The sequence below is a fragment of the Culex pipiens genome, chromosome 2 (genome assembly GCF_016801865.2).
Source record: "Culex pipiens pallens isolate TS chromosome 2, TS_CPP_V2, whole genome shotgun sequence".
NCBI lineage: Eukaryota > Metazoa > Arthropoda > Insecta > Diptera > Culicidae > Culex > Culex pipiens.
The window spans coordinates 195441638-195468766 of record NC_068938.1 but is presented as its reverse complement, the minus strand read 5'-3'; the positions used below and the strand labels follow the sequence as shown (position 1 = coordinate 195468766).

General features: G+C 33.9%; 1 long non-coding RNA gene and 1 pseudogene across 1 annotated transcript; one reads left to right on the top strand and one right to left on the bottom strand.

Moving 5' to 3' along the window:
- The first annotated feature begins 8843 nt into the window (after positions 1–8843).
- On the top strand, positions 8844–10555 carry LOC120422661 (uncharacterized; annotated as a pseudogene).
- An 808-nt stretch (positions 10556–11363) lies between these two features.
- Positions 11364–12548, bottom strand: LOC120422669 (uncharacterized). The gene is made up of 3 exons (XR_005606160.2): positions 12403–12548; positions 12009–12323; positions 11364–11946 (listed from the first exon to the last, which is right to left on the bottom strand). It is a non-coding gene; the product is annotated as an uncharacterized LOC120422669 (long non-coding RNA).
- Positions 12549–27129: the final 14581 nt, after the last annotated feature.

The window sequence follows — 27129 nt, the reverse complement described above, 5'->3', positions numbered from 1 at the left end:
ATCCATTCAAATTAGGTCCTTTCATAATACGATTGGAAGAAAATATTTTTTGTTTCCGAAAAGTTGACTATTTCAAGGATGTTTGATTTAAGTTACCTTTACCTGTTTTATTCAATATATCTGTGAATAATTCCTTGAACTCTAACGTTTTTTTTTATGAAATAGAAATTTTAATTAACTTTTAACATTTATTTTGTGCTAGTTTTTACACGAGTAAAAATATACGTCTTTACCAATATTTTAAGGAAAATTTAGTTAGCACCTTCAAAACGGCTAAAATTACTAAAAACTTTAATTGTTTTAAAGATAAAATGGGTTGATAAAAATCCAGCAATGATTTTGTTCCAAGACAAGAACACGTCAGAAATTTTTACATGAATTTAAAATTAAACTAAAATTTTGCGTCAATTTAAAACCAAAAACTGAAAATAACCTTCAAAATTTTATGTTAAAATTGCAGGGAGTAATTTTAATCCTTTATTTTATGTTCTTCTGCGATCATCTACAACTTATTGTCACTACTTATAGAAAATCTTTTCTAAATTTTTATGTTATTATAGGTCACGCAAGATTGTTCTTAACATGACATTATTTACCGAATAGAACTAAAGCAAAGATATAGAATGAAATATGTGAAGCTCTGTTTCTATAATAGAACAATTTTCTGCAAATTAGGTCTTTTTATTTAATTTTAATTTTTGTATTTTTAAATCCGGCTGAAACTTTTTTGGTGCCTTTATTTTGCATAATTAGTTTGTCTATATAATTTTCCATTCAAATTCTGTATCTGAGCAATTCTCTACGAAATGGGTCTTTTTTCTTTAATTTTAATTTTTGTTAAGAAAACATTTTGCATCATTAGTTTGTCCATATAATTTTCCATACAAATTTGGCAGCTGTCCATACAAAAATGATGTATGAAAATTCAAAAATCTGTATCTTTTGAAGGAATTGCTTGATCGATTTGGTGTCTTCGGCAAAGTTGTAGGTATGGATATGGACTACACTGAAAAAAATGATACACGGTAAAAAAAATTTGGTGATTCTTTTATTTAACTTTTTATCACTAAAACTTGATTTGCAAAAAAAAAACTGCCAATTTATCAGAAATTTCCAGGTTGTGCAAAAAATCATTGACCGAGTTATGAATTTTTTAATCAATACTGATTTTTCCAAAAAATCGAAATTTTGGTCGCAAAAGTTTTTCAACTTCATTTTTCGATGTTAAATCAAATTTGCAATCAAAAAGTACTTTAGTGAAATTTTGATAAAGTGCACCGTTTTCAAGTTAAATCCATATGTAAGTGACTTTTTTGAAAATAGCCGCAGTTTTTAATTTTTTTAAATTAGTGCACATGTTCGCCCACTCTTGAAAAAAATATTTTTGAAAAGCTGAGAAAATTCTCTATATTTTGCTTCTTCGGACTTTGTTGATACGACCCTTCGTTGCTGAGATATTGCCATGCAAAGGTTTAAAAACAGGAAAATTGATGTTTTCTAAGTCTCACCCAAACAGCTCACCATTTTCAATGTCGATATCTCAGCAACTAATGGTCCGATTTTCAATGTTAAAATATGAAAGATTTGTGAAATTTTCCGATCTTTTCGAAAACAATATTTTCATATTTTTTAAACCAAGACTAACATTTTAAAAGGGCGTAATATTGAATGTTTAGCCCTTTTGAAATGTTAGTCTTGATTTGAAAATTTTGGAAATATTGTTTTCGAAAAGATCGGAAAATTTCACAAATGTTTCATATTTTAACATTGAAAATCGGACCATTAGCTGCTGAGATATCGACATTGAAAAATGGTGGGCTGTTTGGGTGAGACTTAGAAAACATCAATTTTTCTTGTTTTTAAACCTTAGCATGGCAATATCTCAGCAACGAAGGGTCGTATCAACAAAGTCCGAAGAAGCAAAATATAGAGAATTTTCTCAGCTTTCAAAAATATTTTTTCAAAAGTGGGCAAACATGTGCACTAATTAAAAAAAATGAAAAACTGCGACTATTTTCAAAAAAGTCACCTAAATATGGATTTAACTTGAAAACGGTGCACTTTATCAAAATATCACTAAAGTACTTTTTGATTGCAAATTTGATTTTACATCGAAAAATGAAGTTGACAAATTTTTGCGACCAAAATTTCGATTTTTTGAAAAAATCAGTATTGATTAAAAAATTCATAACGCGGTCAAAGATTTTTTGCACAACCTGGAAATTTCTGAAAAGTTGGCATTTTATGTCCCCTAAAACATATCAAAAAATTAAAAATAGTTTTTTTTTGCAAATCAAGTTTTAGTGATAAAAAGTTAAATAAAAAAATCACAACTTTTTATTACCGTGTATCATTTTTTTTCAGTGTAGTCCGTATCCATACCTACAACTTTGCCCAAGACACCAAATCGATCAAAAAATTCCTTCAAAAGATACCGATTTTTGAATTTTCACATGACATTTTTGTATGGACAGCTGCCAAATATTGAAGGCACCAAAAAAGCTTCAGCCGGATTAAAAAATACAGAAAAAGTTATTAAACTTTATATTCAATCCAAATTATTTTTTTAATCAATCAAGGATGCCTATTTGGAGTTGGGAGACTGGATTCATGGTGATTTGTCAACAAATAACTTTATTTATGTTAATTTTTTGACATGTTTCATCACAAAATGTGCATTGTGCCCAAGGGGTGTAAATACTTTTTTTTTACATACTGTATATCAAGCTCCTCGGATTTTGATAAACTTTTTTTTTCAAAAAATCTGCAATCCCCACTTGAATTCATAACTTGAGCAACTTTACTCAAATTAAAATTAAATTAATTTAAATTTACCAAAACTTCCATCACTGTTGCATCCCAGTTGGGTGGCTCCGATGGCTCAGACGGTCGCTAGTTATACAGTTACTAAATCCTGCATCCATCCTCGTTGATCCCACCAACGCGACAACCACATAGTCTGAAGGACAGACTTGCTCGGTAGTTTTATGTTGCTACTGACTTGGGGGTGGCAAAAGCAGTAACATGCACCGTGGCTAATGGCGTCTCGACGCCAATATGACGCTTCTCTCACACTTTTTTTCTGCTCTCTAGTTTGTTGGAGCTACTTTTCCTCCATGGTCTGCAACAAGATATTTCTTGTCTTTTCCAGACAGAATAGTGGAACTCAGAAAGGTTGGATATTATTGTAATTTATTTTAAAGTTTTTATCAAACATAATTTATTTAAATAAAAATTTTAACCTAAGTTTGGATTTTTTTAGTCATTTTTAGAGAATTAAGGGTTTATCCTCAACAATTTTTCAGATAATTTCACCAGTGTTCTGTGACAATATATCCTGCTAAGCTGAGATAGTGTTCGTGGCTCCGGCTGCAGTTCCGTGGTTTGACTTTGAATAAGAATAAATGATTCGAAACGAAGCTTTTCTTCCTTGCTTTCTCTCTTCTTGTTGCCTCTCTTTTGAACAAGGAAATCGTCTCAAGTTTTCTTTCTCCAAAGGATCAGTTGCTAGCTGGCGTTGGATAATCTTTTGTGATAATATTATGCAATAATGGCTTCGAGGTGGAATGTGCTGGAAAATTTCGTGGCGAATGTATTTTTACTCAATTCCAGCAATCTAAATCAAATTTCAACCACTTAGTTTGATTAATTTCAATACTTGTCATTAACGTTACACAATTGAAACTTCTTTCACATTCATCTCTTCAAAATAAAAGGGTTAATCCTTTTGTCGAAACACACAAGGGTCGTTGTTCAAGCATAAACTGCTTCCCCTTAAAAAAAATAGAAATCCTTTCCCTTCAAATAGCAACTTTAACCATCGAGGAGGAATGTTTAAGGATGTTCCCGAGACGCACATCTTCCGGGGCAAAGAAACTCGTTCTTTTTTTTTGTTGGTTCGTGAAAAGACACAGGAAACGCGTACCGGAATTTGCCTCGAGGTGTGCTAATACCGTTTTCTTATAATTTTGCCGGTCCCCTACTCAAAAATCATGTGTGGCTGTTGTGATTAGACCTCAAGTCAAGCAGAACATAAACCCCTCTTTTGTGTTTCGAGAGAAGAAAGGAAGGACGTTTTGGGTTCGATCCACTTAATGGGTTGCTTTTGTCCGTTGGTGAAATTAAAACATTAAAAATAATTTTAACTTTATGAAGCAATAAACGAAGTTTCAAAGCCAGTTGGGCGAGCACAAAAAATTTAATGTAAAGGTCAAGGTTATGCTCTAGTGAAAACTGATTATGAACTCATGCATAACACAAAACAACGTATTTTCGAAAAAAAAATACTCAAAATGTCAGTTTTTCGCAACATGAGTTTAAAATCATCGGATTTTTTTTCATGCATTTTGAAAGTTGAAAATTTCACAAAACTACGTATTTTCGAAAAAAAATCTCAAATTTTCAGTTTTTTACAATATGGGCTGAGACCTATATAGCGATTTTTTCATACATTATAATTAATTATAAACAGTACACACAGTTATACTATTTTTTCGAATATACTCATTTTTTTTAAAATAAGGCTACGTATTTTCGAAAAAATACTCAAAATTTATGTTTTTTTTACAATAGTGCTATCAACTGATCGGAATTTTTTCAAACATTTCAATTTAAAACATTTTGGAAATTTGAGTATTTTTCCCAAATACGTAGTTTTTTGAAAATTTGGAGTATTTTCATAAAATGTTGTTACTACTTTCGAAATCTATGAAAATATTCCGACCATTTGAATATATATTTTGAAAAGTACGTAGTTTTGTGAAATTTTTGAGTATTTCCAATTTTTTTTATTTCTTTCTAAATGTATAAAAATATCCCGGTCATTTGTTACCCAAATCGTGGAAAACTTAAATTTTTTAGTATTTTTTTTTTTGGAAAATACGTAGTTTTGTGAAAATGTTTAGTATTTTCAAACAATTGTTCATACATTCGAAATTTATGAAAAAATCCGGATCATTTGATACCCAAATTGTAAAAAAATGAAATTTTGAGTATTTTTTTCTCTCGAAAATACGTAATTTTGTGTGTTATTACTAGGCTTAGTGATTTTCACGCTGAAAACTTACAAATTTCACCGGGACCTTATTTACAAAAATGTTTAAATAAAAAAATCTCATGCTAAAATGAAAGAAACTACTTCTTATGCTTCATTATGTATTATTTCCAACAAACTAAAAAAGTCTTCATTTAATTTGAAAGTGATACAAAAAACAACTTTTCCCAATTTTCAAAAATGTTTCCACGTGGTTTATGGACTGGTTCTAAATATATTTTGAAATAAAATGTAAAGAATGCCTTGTCTCATTTATTGAACTGTTTTTTTTAATATTCGACTAATAAAGCTAAAAAGTTTACACTGATTTATTGAATTTCATATCAAAGTAAGTTTTTTTTCAGTGACTTTTGCCCAGTAAAAATATGTTTATAGTTTTCATTTCACTTTCAAAAACTTAATTTGAAATCAATAGGCAAACATAATTTAATGTGTAGCAAAACTATTAATTTTATCCTGAATAAAACAAAGCATGAATACCCGAGCAGACGGAAATAACTTCGGAATAACATTTTTTGATATTTGAAAATACTAGGCCAATAACATTTCATGTTATTAATAACAAAATTTGTTATTAGTCGTTATGATTTTTTGTTTTTTGGAATGTTATTGTAATAACAGACTAATAACATTTTTAGTTATTCTTCGAACAAATCTTTGTTATTATTTTTGTAATTTTAACAACTAATCCGATCATCCCAATAACAATTGGAGGTATTCTTCCATAACAAAACATGTTTTTCAAGTTGTTTTGGCTTTCAACCAATATCAGACCAATAACAAATTTTGTTATGATAACATAAACTGTTATTAAACTCTTATGCAAAAAGTGACTTTGCAAGAATCCATAACACTTTTTGTTATTTTAACAGCATTTGTTATTGAAATTGCACGAATCTTGTTATTACCGTCTGCCCGGGTATCTTTAAATGTCTTTTAAAATTATACGTTCAATATAAAATTGCAGTCAAATTTTTTTTACAGCCAATGAAAATATAACTAAATAAATAACTGATAAACTATTATTGATACTCTAAATAGTAATCTATTTCTCAATATTTTTTCCTTTCACATTTTATATTCTTATTGCTTATATTCTCTGGGAATAGACTGTTTATACTGAATGATTCTTTTGCATGAATCTTTGCTTTTAATTGATAAAAAAACAAAATAATTCAACATAAAAAAAAGTGTGATATCATTAAGATATTTATCACAGTATACATGTTCAATCAATTTTAACAAGTTTGGCTTAAAAAGATAAAATTTGTAGTAATTTAAATTTTCGATAAGTGAATAACTGGAATCAAATAATTAATGTTATCTTCCATGTTTTTACTTTGAGTGCTTTTTGTTAACATGATTTAAAAAAATATTCACAGCATTTACTTTTCCGAAAATGTTATCACAATTTTATGTTAATGTTTGTTTTGCTAGAAATTCTTCAAATTAAAATCAACAAAATTTACTTCAATGGTCTTTATGGATCAAATATTTATTATGTTGTTGTTTCAAAGAATTGATTTGATAAAATTGATAAATTTCACGAAATTTCACGGAAACCTAAAAATTTCACGAATTTCACGCTGTCCGCGAAATCGTGAAAATTCTCTAACCCTAGTTATTACATTCGAAATGTATAAAAAATCCGATCATTGGATATCCATATTGTAAAAAAAACAAATTTGAGATTTTTTTTCGAAAATATGTAATTTTGAGAAAATTTCGAATATTTTCAAAAAATGTTTTAAAAAATTGCGATTGATTGCGATTGATTGATTGATACCCATATCGCAATAACAATAATTTGGTGTATTTTTTGAGAAACATTGCATTTTATAAAATACAGGAAAATACGTATTTTTGTGAAAATTTTCATGTAATTATAAGTGCCATCATCCCGATTCCAAAACACTATAATTGTTTGATGTTTGCATGATTTTTAATACGATTATAGCCAATTTCTCCCATATAGTCAAAATCCCATAAGCTCTGTGCGTCAGTTAAGCACTGGGCCGAGCTTAACCGAGGCAGCTGAACGAATCAATACCGGGGCAGTGCTAGTTTTAGACCTACATTTTCAATTTCTTTTCGTTTTTTTTTATATTTAAAAAAAACACTAATTTCTAAGATACAGCTTCACAAAGATTCCGAATCGATGAAAATGAGTTTTCTAAGTGTTACCTACACAGTAAAAAAAACTGGGTAAAATCGCATGCAAAAGCATGCACATCGCCTTTGTGAGCAAAAGCATGTAATATTCCGTACATGTTTTTGTGTACACGTTTTCTCATACAATATTACATGCTTTTGCTCACACAGGTGATGTGCATGCTTTTGCATGCGATTTTACCATCGGATTTTTGCTGCGTAATTAACCTGTAATTTTCAACAGAGATATCGGAAACTATTAAAAAATGAAACTTTTGGGAAATTTTCTGATCTTTTCAATCACAATGTTTCAAAGATTAAGGAAACTATCCATTTGTAGACCTTTTTAAAAGCAAGGCTTGGTTTTAAATTTTGAAATTATTATTATTGAAAAAATAGAGAGTGTTACAAAAGTTTAATTCAAAATATTTTGCGCAAAATTTTAGAATACTACATTTTTGATGTATGAAATTGCATTATACACCGCGTAGGAAAAGTTCAAAGTATCAATGTTTGGTTTCACAAATACTTAAAAAGCAAAAAAAAAAATAATAAAAATTGGTTTATAGGATCTTTAAACAAAATCAAGAATCCTCAGTAAGATGAGAAAGGCAAAACATAAACAGACCAAAACAAAATTGCATTCTTAATGAATTACAATAAAACTTATTCTCTTTAAAACTTTCAACCACAATTCCAACGTCACCCTGCCAACAATCACTCATTCAACCTTACGCTACGCTACTCGCCGCCGCCGTCAATGCAAATTATCGTACTATTTACACATTTTACTCGTACTACCCCGCACACACACCGTCACAGGCTAGTTGCATTCTTGTGCACCGGCACACTCGATGCACACATGCAAGTTGTGATGCAACTTTTACCCCCGTGCACGTAAACAAAGTGGTGTGTGTGTGCGATGTTATTGTCGGTTGCGTGGAAATGTTTACTTTTGAAAGTTTTGGCAAACATGAAAATGAATGCAATTTTTACATTAATTCTTAATTTTTTCGCAAAATTTAAATTTGTTTTTTTTTTTCAAAACAAAACATTTCCAAACACGTTTTCCTCCGCTCATTGAGAAAACTCACATTTTTACTCTCCTCTCAAACGTGTGCTCTCGCTCTCAGTCGTCGCTTGCTCCGATCGAGCATTTTCCCCGCGCTCGCGTGAAAATTACGTACACACCGAGGAAAACGTACACACCGGAAAATTACACAAACTTACACGACTTTTTTCTGTTGTTGCTGCTTTTACGTCTTTTACTTCTTTCACACACCATCAATTCTAGAGTAAATTTTCAAAAGGTCCTATGCGACAAAAGTAAACAAACTGAGTTATTTATTGCATTACATTCTGCAAGCTGGAAACTACACTCACCGCTAATCCAATTTCTTCAAAGCCTTTTATTTTTAAAGTTATTGATAAAATACAAAACAACCTAAAAGCATTCTTAATAAATTCTACACCAAATAAATATAGGTCGTTTTACCACACGGGAGTCCTATGTGCAATCGAGTGAAACGTGCACATAGAACCGTAGCAAATCAACCTATGAAACATTAATATAATTTTTTAATGCTGACGCACATACGTTCATATCAAAATGACATATGTACATGTTTATTGAGTTTATTTGAAAATATGTATAAGTCGTTTTTTAATAAAATTATAAAACATAAATATTTTACAATCTTCATGTTTGTACAATCCACGCACAACGTGTAGTCATCAGCTGGAAGAGAGCATGAAATGTTTCAATGCTGTCAAAGCAAAAGAGAGAAGTTCAATTCAACCTATCTGCACTCTCTCGAATTTGACAGATACTACCACCCAAAAACTTGGGAGCATAACACCAACAAGGCAGCATAAAAAATCATAAAATTTGTGCATATAGGTCGTTTTGTACGGTTTAGTTTTTTGTTGTTTTTAAAGGCGATTTTTCATTGATGGAGGTAAGCCTTCATAAAATAGATAAGTCAGTTTTTTTTGTTGAAGGAGTGGAGTGATTTGGAGAGAGTTTTAACAGGTTTTAAAGTGAGAGTGATAATTATTTTTTGTTTGTTTAATTTTTCCCAGAAGTGTCGAGGTGTGCAAAACGCCGCATTATGTCCGGCACGGAACCGTAGCCCAATACAAGCAGAACTCGAACAAGATACTTATCCGGAAGTTGCCGTCTCCAGCTGTTGGTCGCGGGTGCTGTTCTGGTGTGAAATTACCTGCTGATGTTTTACTGCGCTCAGCAGTGTTGCTGGCGGAGTATAGTGACATCATTCTTCGATGTTACGCTGATCGTACCGCTAGTGGTAAGTTCCTCGGTATTTTCCTACTGTGAACAATTGCTAAACTCACACCTCCAAATACAGCACATTTCGAACGAAATTTCCGCCTTGCACGGTGGCCGATTCGGATCATCTCGAGTGGAATTCTGGAATGAGTGGAACGAAGTGTTGGAAGCGGGCAATCGTCTACGTTCCAAGGAATCCCTAAAACTGCCGGCGGTGCCAGAATCCAAGCTGAAGGCAACGAAGGCCAAGTTGTTGGCCCACCCGGAAAATCTGCGCCGCTAGCTGCAAGCCGTCAAGCTACTCCGCGTTAGGTAGATCCTGCTGCGCGCGGCCAAGTACACCAAGAAGTATGCCCGCATGGAGCATGAGGTGGTGGACAAGGCGCGCGATGTTAAGAAGGCCGGAAACATCTACATTCCGGGCGAGCCGAAGGTTGCCTTCGTCATGCGTATCTGTGGTATCATTATCAAGCTGAACAAAGTCACCAAGAACTTGCTGCGTATCACCGCCCCGACATCACCTGGGGCTTGCTTAAGTTCGCCAAGCACCGATACAACCGAATCCCGACTACGGACTTCTTCGCGTGATCGAGCAGATGCTGCGTGCCGCGTACAAGCCTCAACACTCCGACCTGTGACTGGCGCAAGTACAACCACTACGGCGAAGACGGAGACTTTGGCAACCGCAAGGAAAAGATCAATGAGCTGATCAAGCGTATGGTTTACTTAAGTGATACATAGCGCGTTGAGGGAGAGTGTTGAATAAAACAAAACGAGGAATATAAATAAATTAAGTTTGAGAAAATCCTGTATGTTTAGTACTTCATTTAGGCAGCAATCGCGTGTAAGTTGAACTCACACACACATGCGCGGTCATGTCCGTCGTCTAGCTGTTGCCACGCGTGTTTCAAGCGCTGGTATTCCATCTTCCAGGGGAACGCCAACTAGACCAGCTGAGTAACGTACAGCAGATCACCCTGCTGAAAACGCTCCTTCTAAATTCTAACTTTTGCGTCAACGAACCGCTGGATGGCAATAATCACCGGAGACGGCACAACTAGGAGCACGATGGTAAACGAAAGGAGAGACGGTCAAATTAACTAGCAGATTGACCAGTACCTGCTACCTGACGAAGGTAATTAGCTAGAAATCAGGGTTCAGATCCTCTCAACACGCAGTTTACAACCACCCAGAAATTGTTGTCCGTCAGCGCAGGTTCACAGGTTGGATGGAATGATCAATTTGAACAAAATAGCGGTTCCGGAATGACAAGAGTCGACGATGAATGCTGGTGCTTACTGCGTGGACAAATAACATAAATGTAATACTGTCAAAAATGCGATAATAATGCAAAATCTAATATAGTTTCAAGAAACCGCCAAAAACCTGTAAAAAAAAGTTTTTATTCACGTACATTTACCCAACGAGGTTCACCGAGTTGGATAAATGTACGACTCGCTCTGAAAAAATCAAGTTTTTTGCAATTCAAAAAAACACCCTGTGAATGGAATTATAAGTGAAATGTTCATGTAGTTTTTTCAATTAAATAAAAAAATAACAGTATTACTTTTCGAAATAAGTGCTGAAAAGTTCACTAGAACTTTTTAGCATTTATTTTGAAAAGTGTTACTATTTGATTCTGTTTCTTTTGGTAGAGAAAAGTAGGCATAATGACAGGCAAAGTAAGTAGTGTCGCGACGGAATTGCAAAAAGACAATTTCAAAACAACGCTGAATAGGGAACACCAAATTAAATAGAAATGCAGAGCAGTTCATAAAATTTCATGTTCTTGTATGTTTTTATTCCTGTTAATAAAAAAAATATGTTAAATGAAAAGAATAATGCTACTTCTATTCATTTTATTTATACAATAATTGCATCAAAGTACTTTTTGAGGCCCCGAATCCCCTACAGGAACTGGGGATGGTCTCGAACGTAAAGATGTGGGTTTTGTTTGTTGGCAAGACTTGTAAACGGAACCATTCCGACCATGCCGGACAACATCACGAAACGTGCCTCGAAAGGTGCACTCTTTTTCCACCGTTTAGACCCTACAACGTCGTCAATGAAATATCGAATATTGGTCAAAATGTAATCTTTGGCGCACTGCACGCGTACGCTAACGGTTAACAGTTTCTATCACAAAGATGCTCAGCCCCAAAAGTCTGGACACGATCAAAACTTTAATCCGGTGTTGATCCGTAACAGGTTACCAGTGTGGGAAACTAGATCCAGCACCGTCTTCAACAGGACGCCGTTCAGGTTTAAGCATGTCGCGGTGGAGACGATTCCCTCCTCGATGCTTTTGGCAGTCGAACAATCGACCGGATCGAGCAAAATGATACGGACTTGCCAGACCGACGACCTTGACCCTGTTCACCGGCTTGGAATGGCCATGCATATCCTGTCGCTCGACATCTTCTTCCGCTCGGTGTACTCGGTCATGACCATTCTGGAAAGAGATTTTTTGAATTAAAAGATTGTTTTGGTAATTTTCAAAACGATTCCACAAACCAGACTTGAAGCAGTTAGTACATAGATTTTTCAAGTCCATGTTAAAGATCAGCATCAGATGAACAGCAAAATCACGACCTGTGGCTGTTGACGGCACTTGTTGATGGTCATCTTGTTCTAGGCTTTCCGCTCGTTGCTGGCTACCGTCCGGGTTATTTTTTGCCAAGTCGTAATCGTCTCCCTGCTTGGAAAATTTAAATCGACTTGATGCATTGCGTGGCCGCGAACCCGCCCAAAATCATCCTTATTGTTGCGTCATGGATTTGTAAACAGTTGACCGAGATTTGGACAAGCTAAGTAGTTTTCCGACGAGATCTGTAATAAAAATTAAGCAGGAAAAAAACGAACAAATAATGAGCTGTCACCGTACCGGAAACTCGAAAAAAAAACTTACCTTAACACAAGTTATTCAGCTTTACAACATTAAAACACTTAAAAACGGCAAAAAGCAAAAAAAAACAACCACAATTTTCAAAACACGAAGAGTTCTATGCGTACTCTGCAAAATATTATTTACATTGCCGGATAGGATGATTTGCCAGGAACCTATCTGACAGTTGTGGACGAGAGCGCTGATTGGTTGTTTCGTTCTCCTAACGGTTTCTCTCTTTCGCGCTGGAAGCATTGAAACATTTCATGCTATCAATCAGCTGTTACCTACACGTTGCGCCAGGATTGGGTGATCAAAGTTATTATAAAAAAGTTGTTATTTTTAAATCAGGATTAAAGTTAATCTGAAAAAGTCCTATGTGCAATGCTACACGAGTTTGGTCCAATGTGTTATGTCTTATGTGCAAAATTTGTCCTATGAAACGTGTCCTATGTGCACTAACAGGTCGTATGAAACAAATTGCTTCAAAAATCAGTTTAAACTAGACTTTTGATTGTTTCCGTTAATCACACATAAAAAGCATCATTTTAGGTTCATTTGGGCGTTTTTAGAATTGATAAATACTCAATCGTGTTTGAATAGGATTTAAAAATGTTCCACAAAACTTCGACATGAAATTTCTCAGAATGAGGATTTTGCACATAGGACCTTTTGAAAATTTACTCTAGAATTCAGAGAATAACAGAGCGTGGTTTTGCGCGAAGTTTCACTCTCTCCCATACTATCTCTCTCTCATTGTAGTAAGTTTTGTGAGTGTGTATGTGCGCGCAATTTCCTCTTCTTTTTCGTTGTAAGAGTTTTGGTACGCGCCAGTTCGCGCGCGCCGTTTGTGTTTTTCGTTGGAGTTCATTGAACTTTTTCCCCCTCGGTTGTGTGAAGGGTGGTTTCGTGTGTTTGTGTGTGTGTGTGTTGGTGTGGCGCAGGGTGGGTTTTGTTTTGGGGTGGTGTTTTGGCGCCTCCGGAGTAGCCCTCTTATCCTTGCGGAAGAAAATGAAAATAACGAAAAATACAAAAAAAAAGCGAAACATCCGAAAGGTGTGTATTTTTTTTTGCTGGTGTGCGATTAAGTGAGTTGTAGGTACCCACACTCACAGCAAATTTACACGAGATGCTTTCGCTCTATGGGAGTGTTGCAATCCAAAGAACAGGACATGGAATTCCTTCCCCTTTTTGACGTTGTCTGGCTGCATTTTTTGTTCGTTTTTTTTGCTTCGTTTGGGGGTGTGTTGCACGTGGTTCCTTGAAAAATATGACATGTGGTTTCCAGACACAATTAAATTTCAAAAATTATGAGTTAACACAATGATGATGCTTAAAGTAGGTTACACGATAAATTTTACAATAAAAACAAGTTGTTTACTGAAATGGTTCCTACTTATAGAAATAGAGGTTAATTGAAATGTGGAACATGCTGATCTAGTTTGGCGACTTCGATAACATAATCTTTTCATGAGTCGAAGGCCTACTATTTTTGCAGTATTGAATCATGTTATTTTTTTAGTAATTGGTTATATCATAATCATTAAATGATTGTTTTCTCAGAAAAACCTTCAAGTTCTGGATCAACACAAATCCTAATCATGAAAATATTTGAGTTTACATTTTATTATACAATTACCTCTTTTGGTTTCATTTAAGAACAATTCTCTGAGATTTCGGTCATTCGATTTTTTTGTAATTTTTAATCAGGCTGAATCTTTTTTGGTGCCTTCGGTATGCCCAAAGAAGCCATTTTGCATCATTAGTTTGTCCATATAATTTTCCATATAAATTTGGCAGCAGTTAATTCAAAAATGATTTATGGGTAATTCTCCGCCAACTCACACAGCAGTTGCCGCGACCCCTCTTCGATTTGCGTGAAACTTTGTCCTACCCAAGCAACACACTTTGTCAGATAAACGTATTTCCTAACTGGTTGTATAACCGAACGGCCTCGTTACCACAACTTGTTCTACAACTCCTGTGCATTGGAAAAAGCGCACTTTTTTCTGTTGTATAACTTGCCAGTATAAGATGCAAGTTATCAGAGTAAGTTGTACAAATGTATCTGACAACACTGTGCTAGCTAACAAGAGATTCAACGGAAAAAAGGGGGCGTGGTTAACGGCTGTGCTGTCAAATCAAAGCGCACACTGAAAAGGAAAGATAGATTGAAAACAGTTGTCTAACCGTTACCCAACTTACATGTAAACAAACAGTTCTTATCAGAATTTCAACCAACGACGAAGCCAATATGAATAGTATCTCTGACTATTTTGGTACGTTTGTTTCTGCCCGATTTATTTAGAAAAAAATTTAAATTGCATGAAAAAAAAATAATATTTTTGCGCTCTCTAACTGTGATTCATGTGAAACCCTCTTCATGGCGAACTTTTAGATTTTCATTTTTTTGATGAACTCCGTCTTTCCCAAGATTCGATCCGATGACTTCGACGACTTGTTGTTATCTCCAGGCAGGTCCAGGCGCACTTCCACATCTCTCCACGAGGCTTCATAGTAAACAAGCTGGCCTAAACGTCAATAAGAAGGCTGCTTTCAGCTTTGTTATACTGCAGTGAGCTATACAACTTAACTCCAGAAAAGGCTGTCATTGGAAATAAAGTTATATAAGTTTGTTTCAAGTCAGTTTTTATAACTCCATTATGTAACTTTGTTATAACAAACCGTTTCAACTGTCATTTCGATTACCGTACCACGGAGTAACATTGAAAATTGGTGTGATTTTAATTTGTTGTTTTCTCTATCATGAATTCCGTAAGCTGATATTTTTTGTAGCTTTTACCGGCGATATTTTTATAAATAATCGGTCAACAATTAAAATTATTGCAATCTTCGATAAATAAACATTATTGAAACTCTAAATACCTCACGTACAAATTTACACCACCTAACAACACGCAATGTCAAGTTGAATATGTTTGTTGAATATCAGTTATATAACCTGTTCTCCGATAACATTTGTGTAACAAAGCGAGAAAACCTAAGGTTATTTATAGAATGGTTGGCCACGCCCATTTTTCAGAAGATGCCGTTACATGACAATGTTAGATAAGCAGTGAAACAAACAGTGCAATATTATTCTTATACAACAAACTGTTTTCGAGGAAAACAATGCAGATGAGGGAACAGCATCATGGCATATCAGGATTTTGACGTTTAATTACAGCTCATAAAAAGCGTTTTCAGCTGAAATCAAGTGATAAATACCTCAAACGGAAGTGAGCAAGCAAGTTTCTATCGAAGGTGTTCGAAAATAAGTTGTTTAAACAGTGTAAATCAGCAAATTGGATGGAACCCTCCAAATAGGTGAGAATTTTTCCTATGTTGTGTTTTGTTGGAAAAGAGTGAAGTTGACTGTGTTTTAACACTTTTGTGGCACAAAACACGATAGTTACACAAGTTAGTTATACAAGCAGTGAAACAAACTGTTATTTAAGTTATGTTCAGTTTTTTTCTCGTATGTTTATCAAAAACAATTGTCTACCTATTATTCAACAGTCGACAAGTTATGAGTGCTACTTGGGTAACCCGGGCAGAAAGTTGCATCTTGGAAAAATCTACCCATGTTCGTAAAAACACGAACAAATCAAGTTCGCCCCAGGGTATGGTTAAGAGATAACCGAACATGGCCACGAACATAAATTGTTCGAGGCGTATCTGCGAAAAATCTTGTTGAGTTTATTTGACCAACAATGCCACATCAAGTTGAGTTTATAGTAGCAAACAACTGAAATCTTCCAAAAATCATATCAAGTTCATAAAGTAGATTTTGATCCCAAAAATAATTTTATTGGTTTTTAATGCACCCCGCCACAATTCAGACCCCCCCCCCCCCCCCCCCTCCCCCCTTCTTCCTCTTCACAAATATGAGTAATATTGCAGGAATATACGCACTTACATCAAAACAAGATTTTTCAAAGTTGAAAAATTATTTTACTTTAAAAACTCATTAAAAAATTGTGGAGAAAATGTTGAATCGCCAAAATGTCACACTAATTTTCCAAATCACGAAAAATCCAAAGTCTCTATATTCCATTTTTTTTTAAATAAAAATAAAGTTTATGAAAATATTCCTAAAATTGCATAAGTCCAAAAATCCACAAAAAAATTTCAAAAAGCCTGGTAATGTTTCTTATCAAAATAATTTTTCAAAATGTTGAAAAATATTCAACTGGCTGAGAGCAAAAATTTCGCAAAGTCCTGAAAATCTAATAAATTTTATCAACATCTTGTCGTGATACGGATCCCGTAAATTTTCTAATTGCCGGAACGATTTTTGTAGGGGGTATATCAATAATTATTAAAAACCAACTTTCGTATTTCAAAATTTGAATGAAGACGTTTTGTTTGGGACATTATTTTAGGAACAAACTGATGTTTTTGTAAAAATCGAACGAAAATTTCCTGTAGCTTCAACAATTTTTCCGAAATTTAGGTTCAAAGCAAACTAAACATCTAAATAATTTATCATGTTTTCAAACTCCCAAAAATTTTCTAAGTCCCAAATTTTTTTTTTCATTTTCCTGCTCTCGAAAAGTTTCTAAGTGTTGAAAATATTTTACTGGCCAAAAGCCAAAATTTTGTCCAAAAAATCAAATAAATTCTACCGAAAATCTTGTCGTGATACGGATCCCGTAAATTTTCTAAGTGCTGGAACGATTTTTGTAGGGGGTATATCAATAATTATTTAAAACCAACTTTCGAATTTCAAAATTTCAATGAAGACGTTTTGTTAGGGACATTATTTTAGGAACAAACTGATGTTTTTGTAAAAATCGGACAAAAATTTCCTGTAATTTCGTCGATTTTTCCGAAATTTTGGTTCAAAGCAAATATAAACATCAAAATAATTTATCATGTTTCCAAACTCCCGAAAATTTTCTAAGTCCCAAAAAATGCTTTTTTCTGTAAAAAGTAAAGAATTAAAAAATATACGCAAAAATTTCAAAGTCCAGCATAAATAAAATCAAACTTTAAAATATCAGCTCATGAAAATTATTCTAAGTATCGGAAATTGAAAATTCGGTCAGTGACTGCAAATTTTTCTAAGTCCAGCATAAATTTGAAACAAAGTCAAAATTAGAGCGTCCAATTTCCCGGGGTTACAAAATTCCCGGGAAACGGGAAATTTTCAACAAATTTCCCGGGAAATCCCGGGAATTCCCGGGAAATTTTATTTTTTTTGAAAATTATTTTGATATTGTTTCTGGTTTATATTTTGCAACAGAATTGTATAGAACAGCAACTTTAATGGTTAAAATGAGTGTGAGGATCAATTAATGGCTTGACTGCTTGTAAAAAATCATGCAACTTTGAGAAAATATGTAAATTTTCTAATTTTTTATGCTGTCTTAAAAATCGTACCGTATATTTAAATATTTCAAGCGAGTTCTTGAAATATGGTTGCATTCTTTGGGTAAATTTCATATGATACGAAGTTGTTTTTTTGTGATTTTTCATGGATCCATTTATGGTATGATTTCAGTTATATTGTTATATGGCCTAATAAATTAAATAGAATAAAATAATTTACATAGTACGAAAGTGGTTGAAAATAAACGATATTTTAAATATGTTTAATCCTCTTACGGCCTCGGTGGCTCACGTGCTTCATAAATTTGTAACTTCAAACAACCCTTTTTGAAAATTTTTATTATATCAATTCAATTTTCATCCGATATGGTCAAGGTAAACAAAAATGTTAAACACATCTCAATTCATGGCAGGAAGAGGTGAATATCTTATTTTCAAAATTTAATGATTCAACAAAAAATTTCGTTAAGAAAGGTTGTCGAAAATAAAATAAATAATATTCATTCCATAATAGCGTAATTTTTGTTGCCCATCATGTAAGCAAATAATATTCCTAGTTGTGAATGCTTTAAAAATAAATATTGTCTGAATTAAACCTTGACATGAAATTCACAGACATGCTGATTATTTCAAAATGAACAGTAGATTGAAATGAATAAAATCAAATCAGGTTAGCTAATTAGTATTATTTTTTGTGTTATTTCAAAACATTGGTGCTAAAAGGTAGGAAAATGTATACTTTCGCTTGTATTTCGGGAATTCCCGGGAAATTTACCAATTTCCCGGGAAACGGGAAATATTTTTTTCCGGGAAATCCCGGGAATTCCCGGGAATTTTTTTCCCGGGACGGGAAATTGGACGCTCTAGTCAAAATAATCATTTCATAATGTTCGGGTAAAATTTTTGAAAAAAAATTAATATTCGAAATTTTTGCTAAGTCTAAAAAAACTACCACTAACAGCTCAATATCAACTGTAGATAATGCAGTATGATCATGGAATATACTTTCCATGATACGCAGTCGGTTTCAAAAGTCGTCATAACTCGAGGAGTTTACAACAAGATGCAAATAAACAAGCCAAGATAGTTCGAAGTTATCGCCACCAACTCACTTTCCGCCCGGGATTGTTCGAGGCGTATCTGCGAAAAATCTTGTTGAGTTTATTTGACCAACAATGCCACATCAAGTTGAGTTTATAGTAGCAAACAACTGAAATCTTCCAAAAATCATATCAAGTTCATAAAGTAGATTTTGATCCCAAAAATAATTTTATTGGTTTTTAATGCACCCCGCCACAATTCAGACCCCCCCCTCCCCCCTTCTTCCTCTTCACAAATATGAGTAATATTGCAGGAATATACGCACTTACATCAAAACAAGATTTTTCAAAGTTGAAAAATTATTTTACTTTAAAAACTCATTAAAAAATTGTGGAGAAAATGTTGAATCGCCAAAATGTCACACTAATTTTCCAAATCACGAAAAATCCAAAGTCTCTATATTTCATTTTTTTTTTAAATAAAAATAAAGTTTATGAAAATATTCCTAAAATTGCATAAGTCCAAAAATCCACAGAAAAATTTCAAAAAGCCTGGTAATGTTTCTTATCAAAATAATTTTTCAAAATGTTGAAAAATATTCAACTGGCTGAGAGCAAAAATTTCGCAAAGTCCTGAAAATCTAATAAATTTTATCAACAATCTTGTCGTGATACGGATCCCGTAAATTTTCTAAGTGCCGGAACGATTTTTGTAGGGGGTATATCAATAATTATTAAAAACCAACTTTCGTATTTCAAAATTTGAATGAAGACGTTTTGTTAGGGACATTATTTTAGGAACAAACTGATGTTTTTGTAAAAATCGGACGAAAATTTCCTGTAGTTTCAACAATTTTTCCGAAATTTTGGTTCAAAGCAAACTAAACATCTAAATAATTTATCATGTTTCCAAACTCCCAAAAATTTTCTAAGTCCCAATTTTTTTTTTTCATTTTCCTGCTCTCGAAAAGTTTCTAAGTGTTGAAAATATTTTACTGCCCGATCAGAAAATTACATCTTACGGTAAACTTGTCATGTTGCCAAAAACATGAAGATGACATGTTTCCAGAACGCTTGACTTAAGAGATGTAGAAACATAAAATGTAACATGACTTACTCTACGAAGCATCAAAAAAATATCAAACCAAGTTGACATTTTGAACTTAAAAATATCATGTCATGGTACCGAAAAATATCATCCAAGAACATGAAATAATCATGGCCAATTCTGCTTTTTCCTGAAAAAAATTGGTGCGAAAAAATATCATCCAGAAACATAAAAAAATCAAGACAGGTTCAGGTTTTTGCCTGAAAAAAACTGTTCGTAAAAATATCATCCAGAAACATTAATGTATCATGAAAAGTTAGGATTTGTGAAGAAATCTTACAAATCCATAATTCGCAACTTCCCATGATACATTTTTATTTTCAGATGGTATTTTTCGACAGAAAACTTAAAATGGCTTATTTTTTAAGTAAAAGTGCATCGCGCTATCTGAACTGAGTACACCCTTACCAAAAAACATGATTTTCTGAGTTCAATATCCCACTTTTCATACGATTATCCATTTTTATGGTTGTAGTACCTGAACTCAAAAAATCGTATGAAAAGTGGGATATTGAACTCAGAAAATCATGATTTTTGGTAAGGGTGTAAGCCCAATGCACTCTTTACAAAAAAATAGTCAGAAGAAGTTTTTTGTATGTCAAAAACTGTCATCTGAAAACATAAAAAAACTATGAAAACAAGTGATATATTGGTGTTTTTTTTCTGAAAATATATAAATATACTAGAGTCTAACTTATTTACAAAAAATTGATTGTTTTGTTTGATTTGGGGTTAACATTAATAAGCATGGGTACCATAAAACGATGACTTTGATTGAGGATGATTTTGCAAAACGAAAGTATGACTGAATACGAATGAAAAAGCGTTAATCATACAGCTGGTGTAATCGTCTTTTTGAAATGATAAATTGCATATTTTTAGATTCCTTTTAATTTTTGCCAATAAATAATTCTAGATTACTTTTTCAAAACGAATGTTTTCAATCAAGACCCATTATCTTAAAAAAAACCAAACGGGAATTGACATTTTTGAATATCCAATTGATAAAAAGTGATATGTTCACATCACAATATTTTTTAACATACCTTGTAAATGGTCTCTAAATCCATCCAATCAATTCCCTATGATGAATACAATGATGTGATGATGGTTGTCCAGAAATTGCTGTCATGTGAAAGAGAAGAGAACACAAGGTATCAATTCCCAAATGAAAATCCAAATCATTTTTGTAAAGATACTCCGCCTTTACAATAATTATTAAATGTAACTACTACAAAATGTGAGCAAGCAATACTTATCTGAATAAAAACGAGAATTCCGTTGTCGAAATGACCGGATTTGTCCAATGCAAATGAACGATGGAGGCCCAAAAATTTTCCGGTGGAAGATGGTGCTGCTAAATAGGTTTTTTGAAGGTTTTGTTAATAACTATCAATCAATCTGTGATTAAAATGATGTACACAGAAAAAAAGTTGAATTTTGGAATGTTGAAAATTTGGTAGGTTGAATATTACCTCTTTTTGACTAATATTACATAATTTTTTTTTTAAATGTGAACCTGATGAATATTCATCAAAAACTGATGAAAATTCATCATTTTCTGGGGTAAAATAAATCATTTATTTTCCCACAAAATCTGTCACCATTTCCTGATGAATATTACCATCATTTTTTATCTGTGTACTGAAAGTCAACAATATTTTTAAATGTAAAAAATATTTAAAGAGATTCATTAAATATTTAAATAAAATTTCACTATATTTGAAATTGCAAGTTACATAGATCATCAGTTTGTCAATGTAATATAAACAACTTTTTGTTGGAAAAAGTTACATTGACTTTAACATAATCTACTTCTAAAAAAATCAATTTATAAACTTAAAAACGATTCATGAACAAATTCTTTAAAACACTAAAATAATAAAAGCAAATCAAATATTGAAGAAAGGTGATGTTCTTTCTTCAGTTGAATTATTCGCTCAAAACCAAAATCTTTCTATGAATTATACAGTTTCTGAAGGTATTCCTCATCTCAGCTTAGGACAACTACTATACCAATATAATACTGCAACAACGTGAAATTAAAAAAAAATCTCTTTACGAGAACGTCTTTAAAAAATATTAAAACAATAATTCGCACAAAATATTCTAGAAAAAGATTTTCGAAGCCATCTGTGATCAATATATCTTGGTGTTTCAATTCAATTAATATAAAATTTACGACTACATTGATTTGGTTTGAAAAAAAATATATATTCGCAAAAGTAACAAAATGAAGTTCGAACAGTGATAGGTTCACTTTAAAATAATATTTTTCGTACATACCTGGTTAATCCTCTTCAAATCCATCCAACCAAAGCACGATTGCATCGCAGCTAATTTGTCAAATTAAACAAAATGCCAGATGCTGAATGTCCCGAAACATGCCCAGGTTGTGTTCCTGATAAAGAAAACAAAACACAAAGTATCAATTCTCAAACAGAATTTCCAGGTTTTTTTTTTATCAAATAATCCAACATGATATTATAAAAAAAAATAGAAAAGGAAAGCAAATAATACTTATCTGAGTTAAAAAATTGTTGAAATACTTCTTCCTACTAATTATTTAGAACCAGCATGTGCCATCGATTCAGATGGACTCCACTCGCCACCTTCGCCGGGAAACTTCTCGCGAGTCGCCCAATAGATTACCTCCTCCGAAATAACCAGAGAAATTGTCACGTCCCTGCCCCTGCCACACACTCACAATAATCAATTAAAAACGTAAACAAACCCCAAAGCACAGTCACATGAACAATCGCAGGCCGCAGCCAGCACCAACGCGGATTTGTCAGTTTTTCTCTCGCTCACCCACTCCGGAAACACCAAGAAAGTTTCATCCAGTTGTAATCACCCGTTCACCAAGAATACGACAAACGAAAAAAAACACACACGCACACAATCGCGCATTCGCTAAAACAATGTTCCCCCACAATCACGCGACACCAAAACCAAAACAAACTTAACCAGCTGTGTTTTCCTTCACCGAGAACTCCCGTGTCCTGTCAAATTCACCGAAATAGTTCCGGCGTTGATCCGTGTCAAGACAGCACCTGCAGGAGGAGGAGGAGGAAGGAGGCCAAGTGACATTGAGGGCAAGAGGATTCCTCTTCTGGGGGCAGCTGCTTGGCCTAAACATTCCTTGCATCCGCCAACACTGAGCGGAACTTTTTCTTCGCCCCAGCAGCCAAAACAGAAGCAATCACTTAACCACAATATATCGCGGCTCCCGAACGCCACGGACCGAACGAACACACAATCCCTCGGCCACAGAACGTACTCACAACCCGCGGCGATTCGCGGACTACAATTTATCCGCGGAAAACTACTGCGCGAAAACTTAAACAAACCAGCCCGCCACGAACGCAAAAGCTGTCTGTCTGCCGATTGCCGATTCCTGTCACGACATGTCTCGCGTGTTGCGTGCGAGCAGTGAACGAAAGAAGAGAGAAGAGAGGAGAGAGAGAGCGAGCGCGTGGGCTCATTTTTGCGGTTTTCTATGATTTTTTTTTGTGCGGTAAAATAATTTTAATGTGATTAGTTTAACTAGTTTAAAGTAAATTAAAGTGAAAAAAAACACAATAAAAATTTCTATTAACAAAACTGGCATTTTGCGGAGGAGTGAAAATTTTGCTAAGTCCAACGAAAACATGATGAAAAATAATTGTATCATCTCATTATTGACAGGTCGGTTTTTTTCCAAGTCCCAAAATAATTGGGCATTCGAAATTATACAAAGTCCAGCGAAAACAAGATAAAACTAGAAAATATCATCTCATGATGGAGAGGTCGATTTTTTTTTAAGTCCCAAAATAATTTGGCTTTCGAAATTTTTCTAAGTCCAGCGAAAACTTGATCAAACATCAAAATATCATCTCATGATAGACGGGTCGAAATTTTTTCAAAGTCCCAAATAAATTAATTTTCGAAATTCTGCTAAGTCCAAAAATATCAAATAGAAATGAAAATAGATCATTTGATGATACACTGTCTAGGAACATAAAAAGTATCATGAATTTCGGCGGCCAATTTTTTAGTTTTTGGAACAAACAAAAATCATGCCATGTTCACAAAAACAGTCCATGATATTTTTAAGTTCATCCTAAGATGCGCCCGGCCCGGGCAGAAAGTCGCATCATGGGACGAACAAAAAAATAACTTGAGTTGTTTTTGATATCATGGCATGTTTGATATTTGTTCCAAAAACTCTTAAAATGCGCGCCGAAATTTATGTTCCTTTCTATGTTTGTAGACCTTTTATCATCAGTTGATAAATTTTCATTTTCTCATGATATTACCGGACTTAGAAAAAAATCGAAAGCCGAATTATTTTGGGACTTAGAAAAAAAATTGACCTCTTTATCATGAGATGATATTATTTTGTTTTATCATGTTTTCACTGGACTTAGCAAAATTTCGAAAGCCATATTATTTTGGGACTTAGAAAAAATTTCGAAATCTTTATCATGAGATGATTTTATTTTGTTTTATCTTGTTTTTGCTGGACTTAGCAGAATTTCGAAAGCCAAATTATTTTGGGACTTAGAAAAAATTTCGACCTCTTTATCATGAGATGATATTTTCTAGTTTTATCTTGTTTTTGCTGGACTTAGCAAAATTTTCACTCCTCGACAAAATTTCACTTTTCCTACACTTAGAATATTTTTGAAAACCCGGGATTATGAGATGATTTACAAGGTTAATTTTTTTTCAAGCCGGACTTAGCTAAAATGGCAGTTTTGTTAATGGACATTTTTATTGACTTTTTTTCCACTTTAATTTACTTTAAATACACTAGTTAAACTAATCACATTAAAAAGTATTTTACCGCATATAAAATTTCAACGCAAAGCGCAAAAATGAGCCCACGCGCTCGCTCACTCTTTCTTTTCTCTCTTCTTTCGTTCCCTGCTCGCACGCAACGCGCGAGACATGTCGTGACAGGAATCGGCAATCGGCCGGCAGACAGACAGCTTTTGCGTTCGTGGCGGGCTGGTTTGTTTACGTTTTCGCGCAGTAGTTTTCCACGGATAAATTGTAGTCCGCGAATCGCCGCGGGTTGTGAGTACGTTCTGTGGCCGAGGGAGTGTGTGTTCGTCCGTTCCGTGGCGTTCGGGAGCCGTGATATGTTGTGTTTAAGTGATTGTTTGTGTTATTGTGGCTGGGGGGCGAAGAAAAAGTTTCGCTCCGTGTTGACGGGTGCAAGGAAAGTTTCCAAGCCGCTGCACCAGAAAAGTAATTCCCTTGCCCAAGATGCTGCTGTGGATTAACGAGGAAAGGATTTTGGCGGATTCGCCAGGACAAGGGACAAGGGTTTGTTTACGTTTTTGGTGCAGTAGTTTTCCACTGATTAACAACAGCCTGCGAATCGCTGCGGGTTGTAAGTGCGTATTTTGGCCGTGGGAATGTGCGTTCGTTGGTGTCATTTTATGTGAGATTTGCGAAATGTTGTTATTTATGTGAAAGTTGATGTTTTGGTGGCTCGTTGGAGAAGAAAAAGTTACGTTAGCGCGTGCATGACAAAGCCGCAGTTCGCAGAATCGAAATCCTCCTGCCTGCATGTCGCTGGTCATCCTCCTCCTCCTCCAGCAGATGCTATCAAGACGCGGATCAACATCAGAATGATTTTGGCGAATTTGACAGTTCTCGGTGGAGGAAAACAGCAGTTTCGATTTGTTTTGGTTTTTGTCGTCGTGTCATCAGAATCGCGATTTGTGGAGGAACCGTATTTGGTCCGTGTGTTTTCGCGAGTGTGCGTGTGATTGTTTACGTTTCTGAACCTTCCTCTTGTGATTCCGGAGGAGATGATTAAATTGTGTGGCTCGCAAGCAGTTTCACGGAGGAAGATGAGTCCACCTGAAGTGGCTACATATGTTGGTTCTACTAGTCAACCGACAAATATTTTTCGACGATTTTTAAAACTCAGATAAGTATTGCTTGTTTTCTTTTTCTTTGTTTACTTTTGATTTTTTAATTATTCCATAAATTTTGTTTGAGAATTGATGCTTTGTGTTTTATTTTCTCTTACAGATCTACTAACGGGCATTTTCTGGACATTCGGCTTCTAGAATTTTGTTTACTTTGACCAATCAGCTGCAAAAATGGATTGTGCTGCAATCATATGCTCTCTGGATGGATTGGATGAGGATTAACAAGGTATGTACGAGAATTATTATTTCAAAGTGAACCTATCACTTCAGTTTAGAAATTCTTTCAAACATTTCAATGTTTGTTTAGCAAAGTTCAGTTTTTCATTTTGTTATTTATGCTGATTTTGAATACACATTATTGACTTTTGACAGATTGATATAAAATTCTGAAAATAAATTATTTATTGATAAGGATTGCATATATTTTTTTGATTCTTTCCTTTAAAGACCATATTTTTGTTTATTTTTTTTTTGTTTGGGAATTTTATAAATTTAAATGTTTGTATAAGACCGAGCCACGTTGCCCAGTTGTAACGCTTCCGCCTTGACAATATTTACAAATTTCTACACTTTCAAATAGGTTTGCTAGAATTTCAGGAAAATTTTCAGCGGCCAATGCAAATAAATTAGTGCATTATTGATTTGTTTAGTTCAATTGTACAGATTTTCGTAGCTTTTTCTTTGACTTGGCTTTACAAAAAGTTTGATTTGTTTTAATATTGTTAGTAGTATGCAATTTTGGATGTAATTTTTTGTTGCCCCCTGATTTTTCGGGCAAACTTCGAAGGGAGGAGTGACAAAAACTTTAAATAAAATTTTTACCAGCCTTACTTATTCACACTAAACTTTGAATTAATTCGAATTATACGGCAAATGATACAGTCATTCCACATATTCGGAACACTTTTGTGATAATTTGTCAAAAGCATGCCAAATGCATCTTTTCTGTATTTTTAGGACCTTTATTTGGACATTCTTTTGCTATTTCATTAATATAAGCAGTACTTTTAAAACAAAAAAACTGCATTTCGAGACTATTTTATTCAGAGCAGCAAATCGCTGCTTCCAAATTGCCTGTTCCATAATTGTGGGATGTTATTGTGCCTCCCACAATTGTGGAACACCTGAATTTAACTGATATTTTCACAAAAAAAGTTAGCAGACCATTCATAAAACATTACTAAGCATGAGTTTTACTGGTTTCCGAATGTGAAGTCATTATTTTTATAAAAATATGTACCCCTGGAGCGATAAAAAAGATTGTTTACATCGTTAGAAAAAAGTGTTCCGAATTTGTAGATTTCAAGGGTCGAAGTTTTTCTTCAAAAACTTGATATAA